The sequence below is a fragment of the Drosophila pseudoobscura genome, chromosome X (assembly GCF_009870125.1).
Source record: "Drosophila pseudoobscura strain MV-25-SWS-2005 chromosome X, UCI_Dpse_MV25, whole genome shotgun sequence".
Taxonomy (NCBI): domain Eukaryota; kingdom Metazoa; phylum Arthropoda; class Insecta; order Diptera; family Drosophilidae; genus Drosophila; species Drosophila pseudoobscura.
This window is the reverse complement of record NC_046683.1, coordinates 63,278,641-63,289,680: the sequence shown is the minus strand read 5'-3', so window position 1 is coordinate 63,289,680 and position 11,040 is coordinate 63,278,641.

The following is an 11,040-nucleotide window of genomic DNA, read 5'->3' as shown; positions in this document are numbered from 1 at the left end:
GAAAGTGGAGTGGAGTGGAGTGGAGTGGATAGTGGAGTCGCATGTCGCTCGTTGCTTTGGCTCTGGCTCTGGCTCTGGCTCTGCTCTGCTGGTCGGCATCTAATGCGCAAGGATATTCGTAAAATGCAAATGTGCAGAAAACAAACACGCTACACACGCACACATGCACAGATACACGGGGAGAAAGGACACGCATCCTCACACACACACACGCACACAGATAGGCAGGCAGGCACTCCCTGGACACACACTGAAGTCTCTCTGAATGGGGCAGTCATGGTGGAGGGGGGGTTGGGGGTGTGGATACACTCCATCTTGTTGTGGCAAGAGGAAAGGAAAACTAACGGCCATCCGTTGCTGTTGAAGGTGGCCCCAAAGTTGACGGTGGCGGTAATGGCATTTTGGTCTACGTTCGACGATTTTGGACACCCACGGCAACGTCCCCACGTCCCCAAGTCCAACGACAGCGACAGCGACAGCGACACAGAGCCAAGCCATCGTCCATCGTTCCTCCGTCCACCCGTCCGTCCGTCTGTCCGTCCGTCTGTGCGTCTCCTGGGGAGAGTGGATGTTCGTGTGTAGTGTTTGTTGTTGTGTGCGTGTACGTGTGTGTTTCCGCCAAAGTCGCAAAATGGCGGCTTGAAAAATCGCCAACCAAACAGCCGCCATCGCCATCATCGTTGTCGTCGTAGCAGCAGCAGCAGAAGGAGGAGGAGGAGGTGGAGGTGGAGGAGGTGGTGGAGGAGCAGCATTAGGAAGAGGAGCAGCCGAAGCTGGAGATGGAGCTGACGATGGCGATGGAAGAACAAGCAAACTGGCAGGCTGGCTGGCAGTTGCATGCAACAACAAAAGGCAGCGAATGAAATTTCGGGGCAAAAGCCTTTTCAAATATCGCTCAAGCTACGCGTAGATGGATTTTAGGCGTTTTTGTGTCCTGCATGTGGGTGTGTGGCAAGTGGCAAAGATGGTGGACAGTGGGGCAAAGAGGAGTGTCGAAGGGACTCGAAAATATACATTTGAGCAACGTTTTTATAGAGTTTTTTCAGATTTATTTGCAGATCTTTCGACAGTTCTAAATGGATCCTTATTGGATGATTATTCCTCCAAGATATATAAGCCTAGAAACGTGCATGTCCCTTGCACATTCTTTCACTCTTCACTGGCGTTTTCCCATTGACTTTGCCCCACTGTGGCGCCTCCTTCTGGATCTTTCTGCTGGCCTCCGTGGGGGCTGCTTCATTCGATGCGATGCGATGCGATGCGATGCGATGCCTATGACGCTGTTTGGTCATCAGCGATGTTTGCTGCGCCGTTATTTTTGTGCTCCTCCTGCGGCAGGCACCCAGCCTCATGCCACATGCCTCATGCCTCGTGCCTCGTGCCTCCTGCCTGCTTTTTCTACGCCTGCATCCTGGATGCTGGCTGCTGGATGCTGGATACTCGATCCTGGGTCCTCTTGCTCTTGCTCTGGCTCTTCGTTGTTGTTTTTCGCAGAATTTTCGTTTCCGTTTCCTGAGGACAAACGTGCGTGCCTCTATGTATGCATGTGCCCCTGCCTCACCGTGTGTGTGTGTCTGTGTGTGTGTGTTTGTGCAGCACAGTCGACCCCCCGCACTAGCGTGGGGCATGCAACGACTGAACATAGAGAAAACAAAAACAAAAATCTTTCAAAATGAGAAAACGGATGCCAGCTTGCACATTTGCACAACGGACCAACATCCTATGCTCCAAGCCCTGCTCCTGCTCCTGCTGCCGCTACAGTTTGCCACATGCCACACCCTCTGTAAATATGTGCGTGTGCTTGTGCTTGTGCTTGTACTCGTGCTCGTGTGTCTGTGTATTGGTGGAGGCCTAAGCTGAATCCAAAAGGGTGGCGCCTCCGCTCGAGGGCGCCTCATCTGGTCAAAGTCGCTGGACTTTTCAGGGCACCACACAGTTATCGATGACGACGACGACGACGTTGCCCCAAAGCCCCTCCACAGCCACTCCCACAGCCACCAGAAGGCGCAGCAGCAGCAGCATCATCAGATGCAGCAACAAAAACAGTTGCCATGCATAAAATTTCGTTACCTCAATGCCGGAAATGACGAAGCGGCCCAAGCAAATCCAAACGAAATTTCCTACGGATTGAACGGCAAAGGAAGTGGAACCCCCTACGACGAGAACGGGGGACCCAGCACCCAGGACCCAGCACCCAGGACCCAGCACCCAGCACCCCCGTAGAAGAATGATAATCAGTTGCTTTCAAAGCTCAAAGACGGGGTCCACTCAACCCCCAGATCGTGCTTGGAATCAAATCGAAAACGATTCGGTCGCCAAAAACCTAACGAACTCTAGGAAGAAGGAAAGAACTTTGCTCCAGGACTAAAAACAAACCCAAAGATTGATTCTTTTACCTTAGATCTCTAGCGGAATCATATCATTTTGATCGAACAAATATTTCATACCTTTTGACGTTTGTAACTCACTCTAAAGATACATTTTTTTGTTTAAATCAAATCATATTTCTGCCTTTTACGTCATTTTTAGTCTAAGGATTATTTTAGATGATTTTCATTGCTTTTCAGTTGTAAAAGATAGTGTTAGTACTGTAATTGAGTCTTAAGATACTTTTGTATTTTGCTTGTGTTCAAAGATGCTTTTGCATCTCTCCTGTCCAAAAATTTTTTTGCATCTCGTAACGTTTTGTTGTATCCAAAGATACATTATTGTATCTCTTTTGAGCCTTCTGTATCTTAAAAATTGCTTGGGATAGTTTCTTACATTTCAAAAGATACATTTTTATATTTTATTGATATTTGTATCTTTAATTTGGTTTGGTTCCGTGTCTTTCTGAGTCCAAAGATTGTTTTGCATCTTTTCAGCATGTTAAAGTTAGTTTTGTATCTTTTTTGAATCAAGGGATACTTTCGTTCATTTTTAGTATCTGACGATAATTTTTGTATCCTATGTGGTATTAAAGATGCTTTTATAGTTTATTGGAGCCAAAGACACTTTTGTATCTTGTTTGTGTATATAAATGATTTTGTATTCTTAGGGTTTCCAAAGATAGTTTTATATCTTTTCGATGTCTAAAGGAGCCTTTGTGTCTAATGAGGTAGTAAAGATACTATTGTACCGTTCTGGAGTAAAAAGATACTTTTGTAACTTACTGGAGTCAAAAGATACTTTTGTATCTCATTTGGGAATAAAAATTCTTCTTTACTTTTAAGGTTTCCAAAGATAGTTTTGTATCTTTTCGATGTCTGAAGGTGCCTTTGTATCTAATGAGGTATTAAAGATACTTTTGTATCAGAAGATATTGGAATCTGGAATCAGAAGATACTTTTGTAACTTACTGGAGTCAAAAGATACTTTTGTACCGAATTGAGGTGAAAAGATACTTTTGCATCTTATTTGGGTGTCCAAATTCTTCTGCATTTTTGAGGTTTCCAAAGATAGTTTTGTATCTAAAATGCCTCCGTATCTTATATTGTATTAAAGATACTTTTGTAGCTTATTGGAGTCGAAAGATACTTTTGAATCTTGCTTGTGCCCAAAGTTTATTTCATATCTTTTCTATGCAAAGATACTTTTGTATATTTCGTATGTGAAGATACTTTTGTATCTTTCCTGAGTATCTGAAGAGACTTTTATTGAAACCATTCTAAAATAAAGCACCGATCGAAGCGGCGCGGCGTGTCCCCATAGAAGTACTTCCCTTCTCTTCGAATTTTATGTTTCAAACCCCTACCCCTCCCCCTCTCCCGCCCCCGCCATCGCCGCCGTGCAATGGCAGTGATATTAAAAGTCGTTTGCCCGTTTGGCCAATTATCAATACCGCAATGCATTGGCTGCGTTCTAAACTTGCAGCCCCCCCACCCCCTACCACCCACCCCCATGGCCCCTGCCTGCCGCAGAGAACTGCATCTGTGGACCAGATCCGGGTACAGGTTCGGGTCCGTGGTCCGAAGTCCGGGTTCCGGGGCCCGGTGTCCGGGGCCCGCCTTTATACGCCTTCCTGCACTTAATTATTATCAGCAAATATGCAGCAGGCAGAGCCGCCTGCCTGCCACCACCCACTTGCAGGCTGCCACCCAGCCACCCTGCCACCTGCCACACGCACAGAGAGACTCCACACAGTCTGGGTGCATGCAACGTTTGTCGCGCCTACAAGCGAAATTTTCTCTAAAACAAAATTAATTCCAATTTTTGTTTTTGTAGAAAATTTTGGCGTTGCCCAAAAACATTACAACAACAACAACAACAACAGCAGAATCTGGAACCAGAGACTCGTTGACGACGACCGCACACACAGGACTCTGCAGGACTCGGCACAAACACACACGCACACACAGAGAAGGAGAGAGGGAGAGCTACAGCATTTGGTTGACTTTGGCCAGGGCCTTGCATGCGGAGGACCAGAGCCAGAACCAGGACCAGGACCAGGACCCGGACCCCTCTTTAGGTGCAGTCGGAGGTAGGTCCTCCGCCCTCCCCCTTGGTACGCTTACGCATATGCAATTTGCGCCTGCAGGCCTCGAGGCAGGCCTCCCGCCCCGAAAAACAGAACAGAGGCGGGCGATGGCCGGCCCAGGACTCTCTCTAATACTAATGCCAATACATACGCACGCACTGCCCGCCTGCCTGCCCCAAAAAGTTCTCCGTTCTCCGCACAGACACTTTGCATGCGTATTTTGCACGCATTCTAGAATTTCAATTAAAAATAAATCACAAAAACGTTGCCAGGGACTCAGGGACCCAGGGACCCATGGACCAGGTCCACTCATCCTGGATCCTGTCTGCCTCTGGCCCCTGCCTCTGCCTCTGTCCCTGCCTCTGCCCCTCTGTCGGTGTCGGTGTATGTGTGCGTGTGTGCCTCCTGCATTTGCATCTCGCGCTGCATCGTCGTCGCCATCGCCATCGCCATCGCCATCGTCGTTGTGTTAGAAAATGCATTTTGCACACGCATCCAATTTCTCTTCTAGTCCCTACCAACGGAGTCCAAAGTACTGTGTGTGTGTGTGTGCGTGCCCCTAGCCCACTCCATGCCACGTTGCCCTGCCATCGTTTGCAGCTTCAGTCGCCATTGCAGTTGCAGTTGCAGTTGCAGTCGCCATATCGATGACGCGCTGACTTTGGGCCTCGACTGTTGATGCGTCTCTCTCTCTCTGTGTGTGCCACTGCCACTGCCTTTGCCTCTCCGCGTGTGTGCGTGTGGCTTTGGGGCAGGCATCGAGTTGGGGGGGGTTGCACCCAACTCTTTTGCCACCAGCAACATGCAGCATGGAGCCTGCCGCATGCAGTAGAGGCAGAGGCCTGGCCAAAGTTGGCAGAAAACTTAATGTGCGCTTTTTCCATTATCCCCGGGAATATAAACCCACCACCCCACCACCCCTGCTCACCCTTCCCACCCTCCTCCCCCTCTTCGATTACTATCTCTCTCACTCTCACTCTCTCCCTGTCTCTGTCTTTAGGCATTGCAACTGGACAGACATCTCTCTCTTTCTGTCACTTTTCAATTCTACTGAAGCCTCTCCTCGAAGATATTATCTGTGGATCGTTTGGGGCAAGATATATGTAATATTTGGAGGACTATTTCCCAGAGAATTCTTGGCTTAAGACTTGTTTGTGCCTTAAATGATGGACAGAGTTTCCAGAGAGTATTCTGTGAGTTCTTCTTGGGGGTAAGAATAAACGATGTGCATCTTAAGGGAAATCTCTAGGTATTTTCCTTTGAAAGTGGGAATATCTCTGAACAAACTCTAGAGAAAGAAACTAATGGAAATTTAGGGAAATCTTTAAATATATTCTCATTGATTTGAAGCATGTTTTGCAGTCAGAACTTGAGAAAACCTTAAAAGAAGCTTAGCCGAATATCTCTTAAAGCTTTTCTTATAAACATTTTGAGGACAGAAGTTCTTTGATCTCAGGAGGGTCTTGAAAATATCTAATGTATATTTCCATTCCTATTCGAATCTCCTTAATCTCCTCTTGCCAATCCTCTTTCTCCAATCGATAGATGCTCCACCGCCTTACCCCTAAACCCTTTTTCGCCACCCCTCCCCCCACCCCTTTGTAAATAATGAATTTCGAATCGTTTTTCGTTGAATTGAAAATCCTCTTTCGTTTTGCCGCGCGATGCAGAGGCCTGCTGCTGCTGCTCCTCCAGGAGGACAACAACTGCTAGGAGCAGTACCCATAAATGCAACAAACATTCTACCAATAAACACACACACATGCACACAGGCACATACACACACACACTGATGAGTAAGTAGAGAAGGAGAGGCCTACAAAAGCGAGGAAATCATGTATAATGGTCAGAAAACATACAAATATACGGGCCATACGCCTACCATACACACCTACATATGCACCTATGTGTGTGTGTGTGACGGTACGGGGGGAGGCATGTATAATACTTAGAGATGTACCGCATGCCACCTCCCTGTTGCCCCCTGTTGCCCCGATTCCCCGCTTCCTGCCCATCCATTCCACTCTTTATGTGTCCATTGCGCTCTGCGCCTCAGCAACAGCACAGCGCAGCACAGCAGAGCACCCAAAATGCAGCACAAATGCCACATAAGTGCCCCTGCCCCCCGCCCCCGCCCCCGCCCCCTCCCGCGGCCCCTCATTGACAGCCAGAGAGGAATGGATCGTGGGGTGGCGCCTCCATAGTTTGCATTAGAGGAGCCTCGCCTCGCCTCGCCTTGCCTCGCCACGCGCTTTGTATGTATATGTTGCATTTGTGTGTGTGTGTGTGTGCGTGTGTGTGCGTGGCGAAAATTCGTTGCCACGATTTGCCTATAATTATGTGTGTTATATAACAAACTGCATTTCTGGCCGAAATACTCGACATTGCAGAGGCACCAACAGAGAGTGGAGAGAGGAGAAGGAGGGGCTGGTGCGGAATGGGGGCTGGGGTTTCGCCTGCATGAATATTCAATAGCTCAAATAGCGTATACGCCGCGTATGCGTGGCATGCCCCACCCCCTACCCCTTCGCCCCCTTCGCCACCTTGCCAGCCATCCTGTATGCGAATGTTGATAATAATTTATTTAATTTCATAATGCATTCCATTCCATTCTAAATTGCAGCCCCCCCACCATGCAGATTTCTTGCAGTGTATACGCCGGGAGGGGGGAGAGTGCACCGTGCAGCGTGCACCGTGCACCGTGCACTGTAATTGGAAACATCATCGTCTGGCCTGGCCTGGCGTGGTCTCTGGATCTCCTCAACTTTCTTAATGGGCGATGATTTCTGCCAAAGAATCGATCGAATCGAAACGAAACGAAACGAATCGAACGCTTAATTTGATTCTCTTTTTGTTGTGCCCCCCCACTGCCCCCTGCCCCCTGCCCCCTACCCTCACTCGCATTACTGTAATTACACGCACAGGAACAAAACAAAACAAAAAAGAAGTCCACACATAAATAATTCCAAAGAAAACTCATAAAAAGAGAAGCCCAAAACGAAGTCATTAACAATCACAATCACACATTCAGACCAAAGCAAAAACACGGGGAGCAGCAAATGGAAGGGGAGCTGTTGCCACAGATCGCTTGCCACACATGCAAATGGCTGTGGCAAATTATAAGGAGAGAGACATCCGAAAGGAGCCCGATATATGCGATTCGAATAATGAGGAATAAGTATGCGATGAATGCATTGCTCTTCGATGAATCGATCTGTGAATATCTTCTGTTCTTTTCTGTTCTGGTAAGTATTTTCCCCATTTAATTCCTGCTTGTTTTTTTCGATTCGTCATTTTCCTCTATAAAGTTGCTGCCTGGTTTTTGCTCAATAATCTGATAATCTCTCTCTAAAGGCGGACGGCGAGAGATACATAGTAATTCCATCGAAAGATACATACTCGTACATTGTAGCAGCAAGATCTTCCACCAATAATAATGGTCTATTAAGAGCGATGATCTCCTGCTGCATGCAAAGCAGTGTGGCAGAAACCCCACTGCTGGCTGGCTGTACAGTTCTCACTCACGAACTCGGTTTTGTGGCAGGAAACACACACACACACACACACACGCACACACTTTCGCAACAGCCACAAATATATGTATAATTTTCATATTATTATGTTGTTTTTTTCTTAGTTCTGTGTGTGTGATACTCTAACCGCCCAACGGGGGTCCATCGTTCTGCCAACTCTTTCGGGTCTTGTGCGGATGAAACAGCTCCCAAGACACGGACTTTGAAAGCGGGCCAGATTTCACATTTTAGAGACACTTTTGTGGATCTGAAGATCTCTACGTGTTGGCCCTGTTATCCCTTCTAATTTCGATTGAACAAAGTTTTGGTATTTAAGCTATTATTTATTTTTTTTTTTTAATTTTTTTTTAAGATAACTTTTTTTTCTAATTTTTTTAGACGATTTTCTTATTTTTACTTATATTATTTTTGTTATTTCTTATCTATTATTCCAATTTATTTTTTGTTTTTTTAAATATTTTTTTGTGATTTGCAAATGTATTTATTTATTTATTTTATTTTATTTATATAGTATTTCTTTTAGGTTAGGTTAGGTTGACCCGGACGGCCCTCAGAGGAGGCCCCACATAGGCCAGTATGGCCCTTAGTTGTCCGGATAAGGGGGGGTTATGAACCCCCCTTATATGAAAGTAATTTACATTTTTTTTTTATTTTTTTATTTATTTTTTTAGAAAACGTATTTTTTTCTAATTTTTTTTAGACGATTTTCTTATTTTTATTTATTTTTTTTATATGTTATTTCTTATATATGATTTCTATATATTTTTTGGCTTATTTTTTGTTTTTATAATATTCTTTTTTGGAATTTGCAAAGGTATTTTTTTATTTATTTATATATTATTTCTTTTAAATTAAATTAAAATGAAATAAAAATTAAATAAAAAAGTAGTTTGTATATTTTAAAATTTTTTTAAACTTTTTCTTGTATTATAATTAGGATTATATTTTGCATTTTTTATTTAAAAAAAATTGATGGAAATAAATAAAAATCATAAACCGAGGCAAGCCCCCCATGCGCTACGCAACAACAAAACATGGACCATCGAGGCACCGCCATTTTTTATCAAGAATTTACGTACAGCAACGATTTGCCCGACGCCCCCTGCCCACTCGCTTCGCTATGCAAAAGATGGCTCATTTCCAGAGATATATTTTCTTCGAGGGGGCCATGCAGTTCCTTGTATTCCTCTGCCCCTTTCGCAGCCAAAGGCCTGAAAAGTGTACTCCCAAAAATGTCTAGATATATTCTGGGAGCCCCTTTTCGTTTGTAGATGCCATTCGATTCGATGCCGAGATATTCCTGTTTTTTGGGGATAGCAATAACATTCAATATGCCTGCTTCTCAGACACTTTTTTGAGGATTTCTGCTAGCTGTTTTTCTGTTTTTTTTTGTTTTTGTAGATTTATTTCTTTTGAATTTTCAAGGGTATTCCATTCCGGGGCTCTTCTTTGCCTGTGCCTTTCTATTCTCCCCCTCTCCCTCGCTCCCTCCCTCCCTCGCTCCGTCGCTCCTTTATTTTTTTGTTAAGCTGCAAATCGCGGCAATCGTTAAGATCACGAAAAACAATTCAAAATTAATGGTAATAAGCAGTTTGCTGCCTCAAAGGCAAAGCATCGTCGAATCGTGGAAGGAGTCGTCGTCTTCCAGCGAAATTACTGCGTACAACAGAAGCCGTCTGACAAGGCCCCCTCCCCTCCTGCCCTTCTGCCCCATGCCCCTGCAACCTACTACTGGGATGCTCCTCTCATGCTGCACCTCTAAAACAGTAGTCGGGAGTCGGGAGTCGAGAGTCTGTGGCAAGGAGGGCGTTCCACTGGCGCTGAGACTTTTGCCTGAGAGCCGCTGCTTGATCGATGGATGCTGCCACTGCCACTGCCACTGCTGATGCTTGTGGCATCGTTTTTTTTTTTGTTTTTTGTCTGTTAGATGTTGCAGGAGTCTCGGAGGCAGCAGTAGCTGCCCCATGCAATCATAAGATATTTTCAGCATCGAAAATTATTATAATATATTATTATTATGCTGCCACTGCCACAGCCACTGCCGCCGTGTTTTTGTGCGCCGCCTCCTGCTCCTGCGCCTGTTTTTCGAATTCTAATTGTTGGCTAGTTATGGGGCATGTTCGGCTGCATGTTCTGGGGCATGTTCTGCGTATAGGTCTCTGAACCCCATGTGATCCGATCTGATGTGTGGCATGTGGCAGGACAGGGCAGGGCAGGGATGATGGGCATTCGGAATAAATGAATTTGCATGCGACAAAGCTTTTGCGCTAAAAGCCTGACGACGATGACGATGACGATGCCACCAAAGTAAAGAGCAGCTGCCACAAAAATGTATGAAGGGGTGGGAAGGGGGGGAGGGGGGTTTTAGAAAAGAGCGAAAAGAAAATAAATAGAGATTCTCGTGTGTCTGCCAGTGCCTCTTCGTTTTCCTTTTCGCCTTTGCCCCCCCAGCCACTGGTTTTCCCCCACTTTGCTGCCACAGACACACGCACTAGTCTCTTGCCCCAAGGCTGGTGCTGCTGCTGGAGCTCCTGTTCCTGTTCCTGGCCGGCCACTCACTCGCCTGCGCTGCTGCAGCACCAATCGAATGGCTCGCCATGCCTCATGCCCCATGCCTCAGTCTCAGCTTCAGCTACAGCTACAAGGGGGGGGGAGTCGCCTCCTTCGGTGGTCGGTGGTCCTTCTATGTTTGCCTTGTCCTTGCATTTCCTTTTTATATACATTTTTTAGTTGTAGATTCGTTTCGCTCTCTTTTTGTTCCTTTTTTTGTGCCACTGGTGGCATGCCACTCCGACGCATGCTCTGGACCATAGCCCTCCCTCTAAGCCAAAGCGCTTTATATCAATGTCTGAGCTGCTGCTCCCCCGCACCCCCCCCCCCATGCTGTAAGTTATGCTGGAAAAAAAAACGAAGCCTGCCAGAAAGAAAAATGCTACACGGAAAAGGCCTAGAAAATTGTTTTCTGTCGAGGCACAAATTTCCATTGAAAGCTTCAGCGTTCCGTGATGTGCTCAGCGGGGGGGTGTGGCACGCCTCCTACACTCCTTGGAG